This window comes from Schistocerca americana, chromosome 1, assembly GCF_021461395.2.
Source record: "Schistocerca americana isolate TAMUIC-IGC-003095 chromosome 1, iqSchAmer2.1, whole genome shotgun sequence".
In the NCBI taxonomy this organism is placed as follows: domain Eukaryota; kingdom Metazoa; phylum Arthropoda; class Insecta; order Orthoptera; family Acrididae; genus Schistocerca; species Schistocerca americana.
Window position 1 is genome coordinate 505,143,822 of NC_060119.1, and position 17,770 is coordinate 505,161,591.

Below are 17,770 nucleotides of genomic sequence, written 5' to 3' on the forward strand. Positions count from 1 at the left end.
GAGAACTGTGATAAGGAATCGTGCTGTTTATGAAACAGTGATACAAATCATACGATTGACAGAATACAGTTTTCAACAAGATAAAATGTAAGAGCAAGTACTGAAGAGTTGCAGGATCTTTTGAACTGATTGAACATTTAAGGAGATGAGATGACTGAGAGGAAAGTGAAACATATAGCGGAAACTAGGATTACCGTTACATTTCTTGGAACTGAGGACCACGTAGTAGAAGAGGTGAAGGAATTACACAAACGCGGAAGGAAAATAACGTGTGATGGACGAAGAGAGGATATGAGAAGCAGACAAGCTCCAGCAAAGAGAACATTCGTCAAAGATATGTTTGTAACTTTGAAGCAGCATCAGATTTAGTTTAACATGAGCTGTTTAATTGAAAAGTTTTCTGTAGAGTCCATTCGTTCAAATAAGCCTATAAGTTAATAAATGATTAATAATTATTGTTATTGTTAAGTTTCAACCGAATTAAACACGATTCTTTGTTTTCTTTCTTTCTTTCTTTTGCTTGTGCCGTTTTCCCCCCGGATACGCAGGGTCGGCGTGGTTAATCGGATGTGGCAATGTTAGTGGAAGGGGCGGCCGGATGCCCTTCCAGCTGCCACCCCGTACCCCCCGGGAAGGAATTAGTGTACCACAACTGCCTGCGACTAGTGTAATCCATGGAATAGTGCGAAAGTGTTCAGATGTCTGCGAGCCGTGTAACTGAGGCAGGACGTGGGGACTAGCCCGGTATTCACCTAGGGGTATGTGGAGAACCGCCTAAAAACCACATCCAGGCTGGCCGGCACGCCGGGCCTCGTCGTTAATCCGCCAGGCGGATTCAATCCGGGGCCGGCGCGCCTGCCCCAGTCAAGCAAGCTGCGCGTTAGCTCGCTCGGCTAACCTGGCGGGTCCGAATTAAACAGGATCACGCTGTAAATTCAAATTTTTTGTAATCCCGCTAATGCGCGAAGACAGTAATACAAAAATCTTCGACACCTCTTTCGCAGCAGCAAAACTCAAGTATGGGAGGCCACAGAATAATTGGTTGCTACTGTACAGACTTCCGCAGAAAAGGTTTACTTATTATTAACGATAACGCATGATCTGTGGTGCGCTACACATAAGTAACGACCAATTATGAAATTTAACAAGTTGCGACATGGTCGCGAGATACTTAGACTTGTTTAATGTCTTCCGTAGTGAGTGAACGTGGGTAAGACAGGATGCTTGAGACAGAAGTACACATTCTAATTTGTGCGGTTCCCGGAGGAGTCAAAATTTACGCACTCCTCGCTGGCGGATCCAAACACGGAGACGATCACAAAGAGAGAGCTAAAATCTAATCGCAAAAAAAGAAGCGCAGGGAGACAGATGGCATCATTTTTACAAGGATACAAGTTTTCCAACAGAGATAAATTAAACAAGCTAAAATTAAACAAATTTAGTTCGAAAATAGGGATTTATACTACAGTGATACTTGGTGATATAGAAAAATGCTGAAGATTAAGTGGACATAACATGAGCAGTTGTGTTCCGTACACAATCGACGAAGAGAACTTTAGCTAGCACGTCTGTTAAGACGTGAGGGAATAAGTTTGCTGATACGAGAGGGATCCATAAGAGCTACAAATTGTAGAATAAGTTGAAACACATGTAACAAAAATAATTTCCGACGTCGGTGTTGCTCTGAGAAGAGGACACTGGTGTGGTGAAGGAGAGGAAGACATGCAGGTCAATATCAAATCAAGCAGAAGACTGATGGAAAATGCGTTCCGCTGCCCTCTATGCCACGGACGCCGTATACCAGATGCTTACGAATTATTTAACAGCTGCGTAAATGTACATTTTCAAGAAATCTAAACATACAATAACGATCAAATGTCAGTCACATTCAAGACATCGTGTCCTAACAAGGGACAGAGCGAAGACAGGGAGTCTGAAGTCAATCAACAATTTCCGGGCGGCGAGATGCAAATGCTGAAAGACAAATTCACAGTGAAGCCAGACTGATGACTTGGGTCAGCGCCAAACACTGCCATAGGGCGCCTACGAGAGGCACGGGTTCGGGGACTCGACAGGATGCTCTCAGCAGGAGACTCATGAAATTCAGGGGTCTGATTAACACTATTTATTTGCGACCAGACTAACTACTACAGTGAACGTTAATTCTAAACACTAGAAAAGGAAAAGGCGGCAGTTGGTTGCACAACAGTAGTCCGTGTATGTAGCTTCTTAGGGGTGGGAGGCGTTGGGGGGGGGGGGGGGGGGAGTGCTAGCAGAATTAATGAAGACTTGCAGCAGGTTGTTAAGTACATACTTGAGTCACACTCCATGTCGGAGCTTACCGAGATGGCCACGAGCGGCACGGAGTCGACGTCCAAGCGATCTGCATGAGCACTGCGTCTGCATACAAAAAGACGGGTTTGTAAAGAATCGTGGCGGTGCACTATTCTTCCCTTCCTATAGTCGCTACATTAATCCACCGGCACTTACCAGTCTTCGGTCAATTTGGCGAGTCGCCCTGCATCTCCAGGGCGCCCTCTGTCCAACGGCATTTAGATTCCTCCCCGACTGCTATTCGACTGGTAGGGATGGTTCAGGATTTTACATTAACAGGCTCCAGGTCTGGTATCAACAGTGTTCAGCTGAAAGCTAAACGTCATCCCAACTCCTATTGTGGCCGGCAACAACAGTGTTGTACCTACTTGACAAACCCTCCCCACCCCCCTCTGTCCTATTGGGGGAGCGGGTTGCTGTGGTAGCATTCTAACCTTTGTAAACCCACTGACGCTGCAGTTCTCAGCAGCAAGTGTCAAACTTGCTGCCTCTGCTAAGACGGGCCTTCTGAGTGGCCATCTCCTACTGTGCCGCCTTGCAACAGCGTCTAGGCGGTGGTTGGAGTTACCAGTTATTTCTCTGAAGTGAAACTTCCCCCCTGGGACAGCCCAGAGTGTCTGGAATTTCCAGGACTCTAGTGTTAAACTTTAGCTCCGGTAACCTAACGCTACCACTTTTGCCTGCTCGCTGCGTTGTGTCTCTATATTCCTATCTATGAATGCCCCTGATGGCTCCCAACAGCGTTAAGCGTAAGAACATACAAGTTATGAAGTCGTCAGTGTATGACAAGGAAACAGAAGAGAAAAAGTAAAAGATGACAAATCATCGCTTTGTTTTCTTGAAAACTAAAATTGTGCTTCGAATAAGTCCATGAAAAAAATAACTGAAAACCCACATTTTATCCATGTTGTTTGCACGTCAAGGAGGGAAATCCGTATGTTACCCTCCTATCTCGGCACCAGTTCAAAGGTGGTGCAAATAGATGTTTCATCTACATACACTGAAAAGCGTACTCTATGTGACCCATCGAGAGTGAGAAGGAAGTCCATCGAGTCACCAGATATCAGCTGTTAAGGCCAAATGCCCTTGTTAATCACTCTATGTTAGTGAAGCTCACCAAGTATTGTATGCAGTAAACATTTGAATCACCGGTCGCCAGGATACCGGCCCAAAATACCTGTATCCAACATTAATGGTAAGTTTGTTGTTAATGTAAATATCAGCGAAGTTACTATCGCTGTTTCACCAGAAAGACGCATTTGTTTTTCTGTATTAGAGAAAAAAATGTACTTATGTCCATATGGTGTTACTGCATCTCCCGTGTCACGCGTTAGGATACCAGAAATTCTAGACGTGTGTGCTGAACCAGAACTCCACCAAGAGGTTTTGAAAGGTTTTTCAGTACTGAGTACTTTGGTATGAGGGCTGCACGATCCCCGGAGGTTCACTACAGAGTAACAATGTAGTTACTATACGAGTCTGTTCGCTGCTCGGGATAGCCAAGCGGTATAGTGGCGCCTTGCCACAGTTCGCGCGGCTCCTCCTGTTGGAGGTTCGAGTCCTCCTTCGGGCATGGGTGTGTGTGTTGTCCTAATCATAAGTTAGTTTAAGTAGTGTGTAAGCCTAGAGACCGATGACCTCAACAGTTTGGCCGCATAGGAACTCACTACAAATTTCCAAAAAATTTACTATATGTTCCGCTTACTAACGCAAACGCCGTTCTTCCTCTGAAAATGCCTTCGCAAAATGAACAAGATTGTAAGATGCAATTAAAAAAACGTAGACAACACAATGCAGAGTATGCAATACCATCAGATGAGACATATATAGTTTTATCATTGTGTGTTCAGTCTGTTCTGTCAGCATGCAGTACAGCACGTCATGATAATGACAGTGTACAGCGACGCAATGTCGACAGTCTTATACGCTCGGGAGTTCCAAGAGTTTGGCGTAGGTACTACTACTACAACAGCGATAATACTAGCAACCACGCCCGTGCTAGTACCGACCAGAGTCACGTAAACTTGGTTCTTCATGGCCACAGAAGAAGTCCATTGATTTCAGGTCTGGTGACCGAGCTGGCTATGCAACGCGATCATCTGTGACGAATCCATTATTTTCCGAGTGAAATGGAATGATATTGCAACGAGCCACTAGAAACCTGGGCCCCTTATATCAAAGTACTCAGAAGATATCACTGAGCAAAATCTACAGGTTTGTCGGTAGAGTTCTGGTTCACCCAAATATATAAAAATGTGTGTATCCAGCTAGCACACTCTCTTCTATAATCTTTGACAACATCAGACTCAACTGCCACAACATAAGTTACTTGTTCCGACTAATCTCGTGGACTGGATTTTTTAAACTTTTTTTTACTTGAATAGACAACATAGATCTATGCCACTCTCTAACAAAAGGTCGTCATGAAGCCAATGCAAGTACCATGTGGCAATTCGCTTAAGGAATTAATTACTTACAGCAGCAGCAAACTCTAGAAATTTTTTTCTAATTCAAACTGTATGATCTTCAAAGAAGATATCAGATTACAGTCCTGGAATAAAAACTAGAAATGTTTCTAATAACTTACACTGTATTGTTATCTAGAATAAACTAGGTACATTTCTCATCTATAGGAATCTCAGTTCATCAAGCTGAGAGAGGTAACGCAGTGGTAAGCACACTGGACTCGCATTCTGCAGGACGGAGGTTCAAATCCATGTCCGACCATCTTAATTCAGGTTTTCAGCGATTTTCCCAAACTAGTTAAGACGAAAGCCCGGATGGTTTCTTTGTAAGAACATGACCAATTTCCTTCAACAGCCTTCAGTAGTCCGAGCTTTGGCCCCATCGCCGGGTGGTCAGACATTAATCTTCCTTCTATCCTTCGAATCATCAATACTGAAATTCCACCTCCCTTTACAATTTACGAAAAATTCTTTCCATTATCCATGCACAGACATCTATCCATTATTATTCCAGAAAAACCCAGAACATCTGATTTTGCAAAAGACCACTGAAATTCTGTTACATTATTGTTAACCAAGTAATTCAAATAGCAATATTAATTATAGTCACACATATTTCTGATCATTTAAAAACCGCTGGTCCTGTTCCTCACTAATGTCAGGCAGCCACAGACACCATTAGCATCGACTGTCAATGATTTTTCTTTCAAGCTTTCATCACTTACACCATATGGCAGTATCCTCGTCTGTTGTGCAATGTCTCTTCCACTACACCAAGAGCGTATAATAAGCATATTTTACAACAAGAAAAATAACAAAAAGCAATGAATAACTTCTGCTCTATCTTTTCCTATATAGTTCAAAAAATATTTCACTTCAATTATAATTTCATGTGGGTGTTAAGAAAATTATCTGGATTTGTTAGGGAACAAAAACACGCATCTAATGCTACCAGTTAAAATTTACATGAAATGAGTAACTTACACCGTACACAGGTAGACAACGAAAGCTTTTGCTAACATCAGCTAAGACGATGGTTTTCCTAAAGTGTATCACGTTAAATCTTCATGTCGTAATTTCAATTCGTAAGAAATTTATATAAATTCCCTAAAAGTATGAAGCATCACTGGAAGGAATCGTTGTTAATCTACAAGCGATAATTGGTTACCAAGAGACAAGATTTTTCTCTCCTCTCCTTAATTAAATGTATTTCGACCCATATTCGTCACCGAGGGAACTCTCACAGATCATTTGTACACGTACATGGACTTGTTAGGACATGTCACGTTTCGAATCACATGTTAAGGAAACGCAGCAAGATGATCTATTTATTTTCGAAGAAGGCATGGGTCGACCATATAGGCACTCAAATGTTGGTTCGTACATCGATCGACATGTCATACTGTATCGTCGACAGACTGCTCGTGCATGACACCACCTGCATATGGTAACAAAGCTCACTGAATCTATTATTAGCCAGTGAAGTACAATGGTTACACACTTCTACTTCCAGTATTGTTGCCAGAATTAAGAACTTACATTACCACAGGTTTTGAGAATATCACAGCAGACTTGTTTGAGAGAACTTGGTAGATTGTCAGTACCAGAAAGAGGTCAGTCATTATGTACAAAGTGGATTGCACCTAAGATCGACTTAAAATGTTGAAATGTTGCTCTCTAATATGGTAGTAAAATGGTACTTTGACATAATACGTCTGTGAAAATCCTAGGAAAGCGTCTAATAATTCGTGACACTATGTTAGTGTTGATTTATGCACAAAAGTGAATACTTTTCAGCTTGTTGGATATTGATAACAACATATAAAACGGGAGTCCCTCCCAAGCAGGTTTGTCTAAATGTCCTCGCGCACCCTCTCTCTGTCTCTGTTAAACGCACATACACACACACACACACACACACACACACACACACACAAAGATACAAGCGCAAATCTGCGATTACACATTCTACATCCACACTCCACAAGCCTTATTACGTAATGAGGGGGAGTGCACAATTTTCCCCTTCCCTGCTACATTCAGGAACGGGGGATGGTGAGAAAGGTTGTCGTCACCACCGATATGAGCTCTAATTTCTCTGTTTCTGCTTATGGGCACTGTGCATGACGTTACGGGAGTAAATAATATCTTTGGTTTGGATCGTACGCTCTCAGAATTTCAACAGCAAATGTATGCAGTGGCAGTGGTAGTGGACGAGCAGTTTATTATAGGCGTGTTATTGTGCTCCACTGGAAATGTGCTGAGGTTAAGTGCGAAATAAAAGTAACAGTTCCAGCAAATCTGTGTACTTGATACATTCAATTTCCACCCGAGTAAGACCAACTACGGATCGCAAACATCTGTGTTCATTAACACGGCTGCGCATTACATGTTTCATTAGGCTACTCATCTCGTACCCGTTACTAGTAAATTGCTCGTCCTTCTAGGTAGAACTGATTCCTTCTACGAAATTCTGAACAACTCTCTGCTAAAGCACTGCCTACACAAGGTGAACTGGAACTCCATCGACAATCTTTCAGTGGTAGTAGAATGGACCAAAAGAATAAAAATATAAATAATATAATGGGCTCTAAAATGCATACCTTAAGATCTAAAAGCACTTGTTCGTCTTCGATACAGGGTAACACATCTCTTCTATACAAGCTCTCATACTTTTGGAGGAAGGCAGAAGGAACCAAAGCAAGATAAAGAAAGGTTGCGCAGGAATGGGCTCTAAAATGCACATATTAACGGGTATGTGCACTTATTTATTAGAAGAGATTTCTTTCGTAGTGGCGAAGATTTAGAAGTACTTACTCTTAAGGCATACTCCTAAAAGCCGATGTTTACTGGACAATTTTACTCTTGTCCTGCCCCACATTTTTTCTTTTGAGTCATCAGTCTTCTGACTGGTTTGATGCTGCCTGCCACGATTTCCTCTCATGTGCCAACCTCTTGTAGTACTTGCAACCTACGTCCTCAATTATTTGCTAGATGTGATCCAATCTGCGCCTTTCTCTACAATTTTTGACCACTGCAACTCCATCTAGTACCATGGAAGAGATTCCCTGATGTCTCAACAGACATTCTGTCATCCTGTCCCTTCTCCTTGTCAGTGTTTTCCACATATTCCATTTCTCTCCAGTTCTGTGCGTAAACTCCTCATTCCTTATCAGTCCATCTAATTTTCAACATTCATCTGTAGCACAAATGCTTGTATTCTCTTCTGTTCCGGCTGTTCCGAAGTCCATGTTTCACTATTATACAGTGCTGTGCACGAAATGTACATTCTCAGAACTTTCTTCCTCAAAGTAAGGCCTCTGTTTGATGCTAGTAGATTTCTCTTGGCCACGAATGCCCATTACGTCATTGCTAGTCTGCTTTTTATGCCCTCCTTGCTTCTTTCGTCACGTGTTATTTTGCTACGTAGGTAGTACAGTTCCTTAACTTCATCAACTTCGTGATCACCAATTATGATGTTATGTTTATCGCAGTTCTCATTCTACTATTTCAGATTTCTTTCATCTTTCTTCAGTTTACTCGTAATCCATATTCTGTACTCCGTAGACTGTTTGTTCCATTCAACAGGTCGTGTAATTCTTCTTCACTGAGGATAGCAATGTCGTCGGTAAATATTGTCATTAACATCCTTTCATCCCGAATTTTAACTCTGCATTTGAAGCTTCCATTTACTTCTGGCACTGCTTCTTTGAAGTATAGCTTCAACAGTACGTGCGGAGGGCTTTATCCTTGCCTTACACCCTTTTTGATCCGAGCACATACGTTCTTGATCTTCCTATCTTACTGTTCCCTGTTGGTTCTTGTACATATTAGATATCGCCAGAGATCCCTAAACCGTATCCCTACTTTTCACAGAATTTCAAAAATCTTGCAGCAACTCACATGTTGAGAGCTTCTTTCAGGAAGACAAATCCTAAGAAAATGTCTCGATTTTTCTCAGTCTTGCTTCATTATAAACTGCAACGTCAGAACTCCCCCTCTGGTACCTTTATCTTACCCAGAGCCAAACTGAGCGTCATCTAACAGATACGCAATTTTATTTCCTATTGTTCTTTGTATTATTCTTGTCAGCAACTTGGATAGGTGAACTGTTAAGCTGATTGGGCGATACATCTCGTATTTGTCGGCTCTTGCCATCTTGGTTATTGAGTGTACGACGTTTCTCCGAAAGTCTGATGGTATATCGCCTACCTTATACGTCCTACACACCAACAGCATTCGTGTTCTTTTACCACTTGTGTGTGTGTGTGTGTGTGTGTGTGTGTATGTGTGTGTGCGTGCGCGCGCGCTCTCTCTCTCGTTCTGTCTCCCTCTTCACTTCCCCCCCCCTCCCCCCCCAACGCCTCCCCCAACGATTCAGTGCTAGAGATTCCGATGGAATGTTATCTGTTCCTTTCCTCTTACTTGAATTTATGTATTCCAAAACTCTTCTAAAATCTGATTCTGGAACTGGATTCCCCATTACTTCTACATTGACTCCTGCTTTTTTTACACTCACTTCATCCTAGAATCCTTCCCCTCAACCCCCTCCCCCATCCCCAATAGATGTCTCCACTGCACCCTTCATGTCACCAATCTTGCTTTTAATTTCAACGAAGGTTGTTTTTGCCTTTTCTATATGCGGAGTCAGTCCATCCGACAATCGTTTATTTTTCAATATCTTCATGCTTTTCATGTAGCCCTTTCGCCTTAATTTCCCTGAACTTCGTATTTATTTCATTCCTAACTGACCTGTATATCTGAATTCATGAATTTCTCTGTACTTTCTTCTTTCATAGGTCGACTGAAGTATTTCTTCTGTTGCCCATGGTTTCTTCTCAGTTACTTTCCTTGTACCTCCAACTTCTGTGACTGCCCTTTTTAGAGATATTCATTTCTCTTGAACTGAAATGCCTACTGCAATACTTCTTATCGCACTATCTATAGCCTTAGAAAAATTCAAGTGAATCTCTTCATTTCTTAGTACTTTAGTATCCCACTTCTCTGCGCACTGATTGTTACCGAGTAGTATCGCAAACTTTAGCCTGCTCTTCATGACTACTAAATTGCAATCTTAGTCTACACCTGCTCCTTACAATCCATTATCTGATTTTGGAATCTCTGTCTATGATGTAATCTAAAAGCTTGTTGTTCTACCAAGATCCGAAGTAAGATTCAGATGTCATGATGATCTAACTGAAATCTTGGGAGAGGAAGAACTTCTTAGCCGAGATCGCTCTAAGTAGAGATGACTGGTTTCAATAAATCTAAGTCATTGTCCTCAGATATACATAAAAGTTGTTACAAACAGCTTGTGCCAGCTACACACAAAATCTTTCCACTGAATTTCCAAGTACATAAGACGTGAAATGAGCGAGTTGGCATATCAAAATTAAAATTACTCTGTATATCGCATGCCTACCAGAGCGGCTCAAGAGTCGCCCTTGTGCCGCTCTGGTAGGCATTACGTGCTATGTTAGAGGAACGAAGTTTTGGCGAGTTGTGATGTACAGATTAATTTTAATTTTGACGTACACGCGTCCCTCGTTTCATGTTTTATGTACCTGGAAATTCAATGGAAAGATTTTGTGTGCAGCTGGCACAAGGAATTTGTAATAACCTTTATGAAGAGCTGAAGATAGTAACTCAATGCTACCGAAACCTGTTGTCTACAATAAAATTCTTATAGTGATCTCGGCTAAGAAGTTCTTCTTGTCCTAACTAATCGCAACAGATCGCTCCTTCGATTTTAAAATAAGTAAACTAACTGAAATTTTCTTGTACCTCCCGGTCTATTCCAAGTATACACTGATGAGCCCAAACATTATGATCACCTGCTTAATAGCTAGTGTGTCCGCCTCTGGAATGATACAAATCACTTATTCTGCATATCAGGAATCCGACAGATTGTTGATAGGTTGTGGAATTTTTAGAAAACCTAGAATCTAATGTTAATGGCTGAGAGAATTTCACGTATTTGTGAGTCCAGTTTCAGCCATTGTGACTGTAAGGTCATTTTCTTCAAACTGCTGGTAGCCAGTTGGAATGCTAGCGGTGGATGTGATTTTCGTCACACAAAGTTGGCTCCCTTGGAGAGATTGTACCCTACTGGATGTATGGTGAGCTACTGTCCCGACACATTTCTTCGCGCTGTGACATGAGGTGAAACAATTTGGCACTGTAGGGACTGTGAGTCATTAATCAGACGCTAAACTCGATGGCTTTTTAGGTGTTATTTAGAATTGCAGTTGGTCTGCAGGGACAGAGTACACAATTTATCCTTTTCCTCCCTTCATCATCAACAAGGTCAGCGACATTCTTCATATACACATATCCTGGCAGATTAAAACTGGGTGCCGAACCGAGCCCCGAACTCAGAACGTTTGCCTTTCGCGGGCAAGTGCTCTACCTTTTTTTAATCTTATTTTGTTCGTTATAGTTCGTTCTGTTTGTTCGGGGCGGACGTTCCATGGCTCTTGGTCAAGTTCATCAATGCTGCACCAACTCAGTCGTTTACTACAGACGACACATAAGCCTCTGACCGAACACGCTGAGCTACCGTGCCGTTACAGCAGATGCCGTACTTCCCAAACGCAAAATGAAAATGTGTGGGAACTGCAGGTGGTCAATCGTTTGATCTCCTCCTTTACATGTGCACAGTGCGTTTTCTGTTACTTTGAACCCTTTGCTGTAGGTTCTCAGTTTTCCATGAGCTGTTAAAATGACTGAAAGACTCGGTGATAGTGGTATCTTATTGTTTGACTTCGATGCATCGTAGGAATTTAAAGTTTCATGTTTCTCTGTTTTCGTTTCGTTGCCAATCAGTCCATTTCTAGTCCCTTAGCTAGATTATCAGCTAGTTCATTGCCGCATATCCCTGGATGAGTTTGAACCCATCCGAAATCTACCTGCCTGTTGTACTTCAGTAAACTTCTTGTTTTGCATCGTACTTTTTCAATCAAGAAGTTACAATTCTTCGGATATCGTAACAAATTCAATGTTGGTTGTGCAGTACCGTACGTGAAACGCTTCGAATCTCACGTTTGCCTTCTTTAATACAGACCATGATTTACATACGACGTACATTCTTAGAATTTTCTCATTAAGGACTATGTTTGGAACCAGTAGACTTCATACTGTGAGGAACGTCAAACAGGAGCACCAGCGGTATGGATGAGAGGTTCTCTCACTGTCAGTTTGTAGATTCGGTAACCCATTCCTATTGATGATGCCGCCACACGTTGGGAGAGCCACACTAGCAGACTTGTGGAGCGTAAGTGATGCGGCAAACGGCAGCCAGTAAAGTACGTGCTCCAGTAAAACGAGCGCTGGAAGACTGTCACATAACGCGGGAAAGCGGGTGGAAGGAGTTTCGCTGCTCTCCAGGACTGTCGAATCTGACGTGTCCCCCTGAGGCCGGGACAATGCCTGATTCTCTGCAGAGGCCTCGCGCCGCAGCGCTGTTCACTGATAACGTCAGGATCAATGACCCCAAAACACTAGGCAGCCTCTTGCAGGGTACCCGTAGAAGAATGCCCCAGTTCCAATGGCATGTTATAAGGGTTTTATTTAGACTATTCACAACAAATCATAAATCAAATAGAGGGTGAACTATGCTAGATTTTCTTTCACTTGTTCAAAATGTTCGCTTTCATTTATACAGCACACATAGACCCAAAAATCCAATTCTTCCCTTGCTTTTGTTAACAACTTTGGAGTAATGGAAGCAACAACATCTTCAGTTCTGTGTCTCAAATCTGGCAAATTACTCTACGCAAACCCAATGATACATGACACGAAAAAAAAAAAAAAAAAAAAAAAAAAAAAAAAAAAAAAAAAAAAAAAAAAAAAACCACTACAAATACTCTACTACTTTCCAGATCGCAAAGCTTACGGTACTTAATGCTGTACTCTATCTTCCTGGTTTTCTCTGCCCTTAGCACCTCTCTGCACTCTCTCTTTCTTCCTCTTTCTTTCCTGTGACACGCCTGGAATCATATCTGGGCAACCCTTAAATGGCCGTAATCGCCCAACGTGTACTATCGTCGTTCTAGTTGGCAGCTGAAGCTTAACATTAACGGGAGATGTGGTTTCAACAGCTTCGTATGGCCCTTGATACCTCGTGAGGAACTTCTTCGTTTTCCATTTTTGCGTATAGGGACTGGACAGCATTACCATATAGTGCAGTAAACTTCCTTTCCGCTTTACTGCGTCTTCGTGCCTTTCCAGAGCCTTTGTATTCGCCTTTTGTACTCGTTTCCAAACATTCCGAATTGTCCTTGCGAATTGACGTACGGATTCACTGGTCCTTCCTTTCTGTAGCTTCACTAAATCAAACGGTGACGGAATTTTTCGCCCGTACACTACCTCATATGGAGACAAACCGGTATTTGTATGGACTTTTGCATTGTATGCGCATACAATATGCTTCAAATACTCGTCCCACTGATGGTGATGAGAATCCACATAAAAACTCAGCATCTTCCCGATTGTTCTTTGTACCCGTTCTGTCCTTCCGTTGCCGGCCGCGGTGGTCTAGCGATTCTAGGCGCGCAGTCCGCACCCGCGTGAGTGCTACGGTCGCAGGTTCGAATCCTGCCTCGGGCATGGATGTGTGTGATGTCTCTAGGTTAGTTAGGTTTAAGTAGTTCTAAGTTCTAGGGGACTGATGACCACAGTAGTTAAGTCCCATAGTGCTCAGAGCAATTTGTCCTTCCGTTGGCCTGTGGATGCAATGCGCTCGTCCTCAACTTCTTTACGTTCAACAATTTACATAGTTCCTTTATTAAATCCGACATAAAGTTGGTCCCTTGGACGGTAATTATTGTCTCTGGTACACCAAACTTCAAAGTCCAGTTATTTACTAACGCTTGCGCGACCATTGCTGCCTGTTGATTCGGCATAGCCACCATCTCCGCGTACCTCGAAAAATGGTCTATTATTGTGAGAACGAATCTGTTCCCCTATGGTGTTCGCCTAAAAGTTCCTAAGACACCGATCCCGAGCAAAGAGAATGGATATGTTGCTTCCGGTAATCTGTATCTGTTTCCGACTCAAATCTGCTCTCTGCGCACATGGTACACAATTTTTGACATACTGATCCACATCTCCTTTCCTACCTCTCTACCAATAACTCTCCGCCACTCTCCTATTCGTCGCTCTACACCCTCCATGACCGGATATCACGTGATCATGTGCTTCCCCTAAAACCTCATCTCTCAACTTCGCTGGCACTACTACCCTTGACCCTAACTTCGTTTCCCTGCAGAGAAGACCGTCGTACACATTAAATTGTGGCTATGTTCGATACAATTTACAATCGTTGTCCGCGTTATACTGCTAGGTCATAACGTACGACTTCTACTTTTGCCACCTTCCTACTTAGTGCATGCGCATTACCGTGCTTCTTCCCAGGCTTGTGCACCACCTCGTAGTCGAATTCACTAAGCCTCACAACCCATCGAGCAAGTCTAGTCGACGGATCCTTCAACCCCAACAACCACTTCAACGCAGCATGATCTGTCACCACCTAAAATCTTTTCCCATGTAAATAACATTTAAAATATGAGATTCCATAGATTATGCTAAGCATCTCCCTCTCTGTTCTTGAGTAATTGTTCTCTACTGCATTGAACTGCCTAGACGCATTGGCTACAGGATGTTCTTTCTAATCAATTTCCAGACTAAGAACACACCCTAATGCTTTTCGCGTCAGTTTCTCTTTTCTCTTATTTTGCTTTGTTTTATTATTATTATTTGCGTAACAACGCATATACGAAAAGAGCCGCGAAATACCTTTTATTAATGCTGTGCCCTGAATTTCTTTATAATCATTAATTTTCAACAAAACAGAATATATTGGGTTCTTATTGTTCTGTAACTGGCTTTCTATTAAAGGAACATTTTTCGTTACTGTAACTCACTATACAAGTCAACATATCTTCCCTACCTTATAGTTATTGAAAATGAAAAATTATTTTGTGATTAAATATTTATGTTACAATCAAAATATCCACGGGTATGCTGCCGGTCTATAGTGTCCAACGGGCACAATATTTCGGCGATCAAACATGTCGCCATCATCAGGTGAACTGACGGACTGAGCTCCTGTGAACGTGCCGGCACGGAGATCCGTACGCTATGGCTGCTCAGAGGGAACTGGGTTCGGTCGCGGCGGCGGCCGATTTAAATACCCTCCGCCCGCGGCGCGCTCCCTCCGCCGTCCGCGCCCAGCGCCACGGTCGTGCGGTGGAACAGATTGCGACGGCGTCTGAGATGACGTCGGTGTGATGGCTCTGTCCGCCGTGGTCGTCACAACTATACGTCTGCTCGATTTACTCCTGATTAACCCGATCGCTGGTTCCCAAGCCTTGCTAAGATTATAGCCACAGTCACGGTTTATGAGGTCGTCATTGGTGCGAATTTCGATGACCTCTCTAACAACGCTGTCCCAGTATCTCGACGTCTGTACCAGAATCCTCGTGCGGTCGTACTCCATGGCGTGATTTTCCGACAAACAATGTTCAGCGACCGCCGACTTGCTCGGATACATCAGTCGAGTGTGCCTCTGGTGTTCACGGCATCGATCCTCGACGGTACGCATCGTCTGACCAATATACGACTTGCCACATTGACACGGAATCTGGTACACGCCGGCCTTCCTCAAACCGAGGTCATCTTTGGCGCTCCCCACCAGTGCACGAGTTTTATTTGGAGGACAAAACACAGTTCCGACCCGGTGTTTCTTCAGAATGCGGGCGATTTTCCCCGAGAGTGCGCCTGTGTATGGAATAAATGCAGTGTCTACCTCCTCCCTCGTGACTTCATCCATCTCAACAGGTTGTGCTGCAGTGGTTGGGCGGAGAGCACGTTGAATCTGCCACTCTGAGTACCCATTTTTTCCGAAATACAGTTCTCAGATGTTCCAATTCCTGGGGTAGACTCTCTGCGTCAGAGATAGTACGCGCCCTATGTACTAGAGTTTTAAGTACCCCATTCCTCTGTGAGGGGTGGTGGCAGCTGTCTGCATGCGAATACAGATCAGTGTGCGTAGCCTTCCGATACACCCCATGACCTAGGGTGCCGTCAGCCCTTCTCTTGACCAAGACGTCAAGGAAAGGTAATTTACCCTCCGTTTCAGTCTCCATAGTGAATTTGATGTTGGGGTGTATGGAGTTTAGATGTGTAAGGAAGTCAAGGAGTTTATCCATACCATGTGGCCAGATGACGAACGTGTCGTCCACGTAACGGAAAAAGCAAGTAGGTTTCCATACGGATGACGACAGGGCTTCCTCCTCGAAGTTCTCCATGTACAAATTCGCTACCACCGGTGAGAGTGGGCTACCCATGGCGACTCCCTCCGTTTGTTCGTAGTATTCTCCATTAAAAAGAAAATACGTGGAAGTCAAGACATGCCTAAAAAGTTCAGTGGTCTTCTCGTCAAACTTCTGACTAATCAATTCTAGTGATTATCAAATACGCCGGGAGAAACTCAAGAATCACATCATACACCTTTACGGGGAGGAGATATATCGCAGCATGAAGAAATTTGAAAAGTTGCGCCACCGTAGATGTCGTTTGCTAAGTACTCTTGCCTTTCTAAAGAGATGTCGTTCCGAGAATGTTGTTCCAAATTTTGCTAAGGTTATGCATCACATCGATTCTGCAGCAGCTAAGAGAATCAAGAAACGAGCCAGCCTCGCATTGGTACGTGAGAGAGTGCAATTCACCCGCCGGAGCCTTGAGTTTATCTCACAGGAATTACTCAAACTACATTTGCAACTGGCTAGTAAGTTCACTTCTTGTTCCTGGGATTGGATTGATGGTGTCACCTGGGTGTCAGCTGATTCCGCCCATAAGAAGGCTACAGGACGTCGAACAGCCAAGTTCTCACGTCTCCTTGACAAACCATCCCTGCAGGTTCCGTGCAAGACTGTCATCAATTTGAGTGGCATGGTGTTGAGTGATGATGCGGTCTCAGTTTTGCAGAAAGGTCTCAACTTCGCTCCCACCCCCAAGTTCACTCCGGTCGCAGAAATTGTTAGTGCTGTTGAACAGATTGCAGCTCGACTTCCGCCAGAATCAGCCGAGGAAATACGTCGTGAAACTTGTCGTGCGTTGACGAAATCCAAGCCGATGAAGTCAAATATCAGCAGTAAAGAGAGGGCGGACATTCGTGATCTGAGGGAGCGCTCTGAAATTGTTGTCTTACCGGCTGACAAAGGCAATGCTACAGTTGTTGTCTCCCATAAGGACTACACTGATAAGATGCAGAGCCTGCTAAATGACGATTCCTACCGGAAGATCAGCGTTGACCCTACAAGGAAGGTGGAGAACAAGACGAGGGCGCTTCTCAAGGACGCAGATTTACCGGAGGGTGACGCTAAGAAATTGTTACCCCAAGGTCCGGTACCGCCTAGACTATATGGACTCCCGAAGGTTCACAAAGAGGGGGTACCATTACGTCCCATTGTCAGCAACATCAGGGCACCTACATATTTGTTGGCCAAATACCTGACGGGAATATTAAGTCCTTATGTGGGTAAATGCCCTCATCACATCCGTAATTCCGTGGATTTTGTTAAACGCCTTGATAGCTTCTGGTTGGATGAGTCAGATATCATGGTGAGTTTTGACGTCGTTTCCTTGTTTACGAGGATACCCCTGCGAGAGTCACTAGAATTGATTAGTCAGAAGTTTGACGAGAAGACCACTGAACTTTTTAGGCATGTCTTGACTTCCACGTATTTTCTTTTTAATGGAGAATACTACGAACAAACGGAGGGAGTCGCCATGGGTAGCCCACTCTCACCGGTGGTAGCGAATTTGTACATGGAGAACTTCGAGGAGGAAGCCCTGTCGTCATCCGTATGGAAACCTACTTGCTTTTTCCGTTACGTGGACGACACGTTCGTCATCTGGCCACATGGTATGGATAAACTCCTTGACTTCCTTACACATCTAAACTCCAT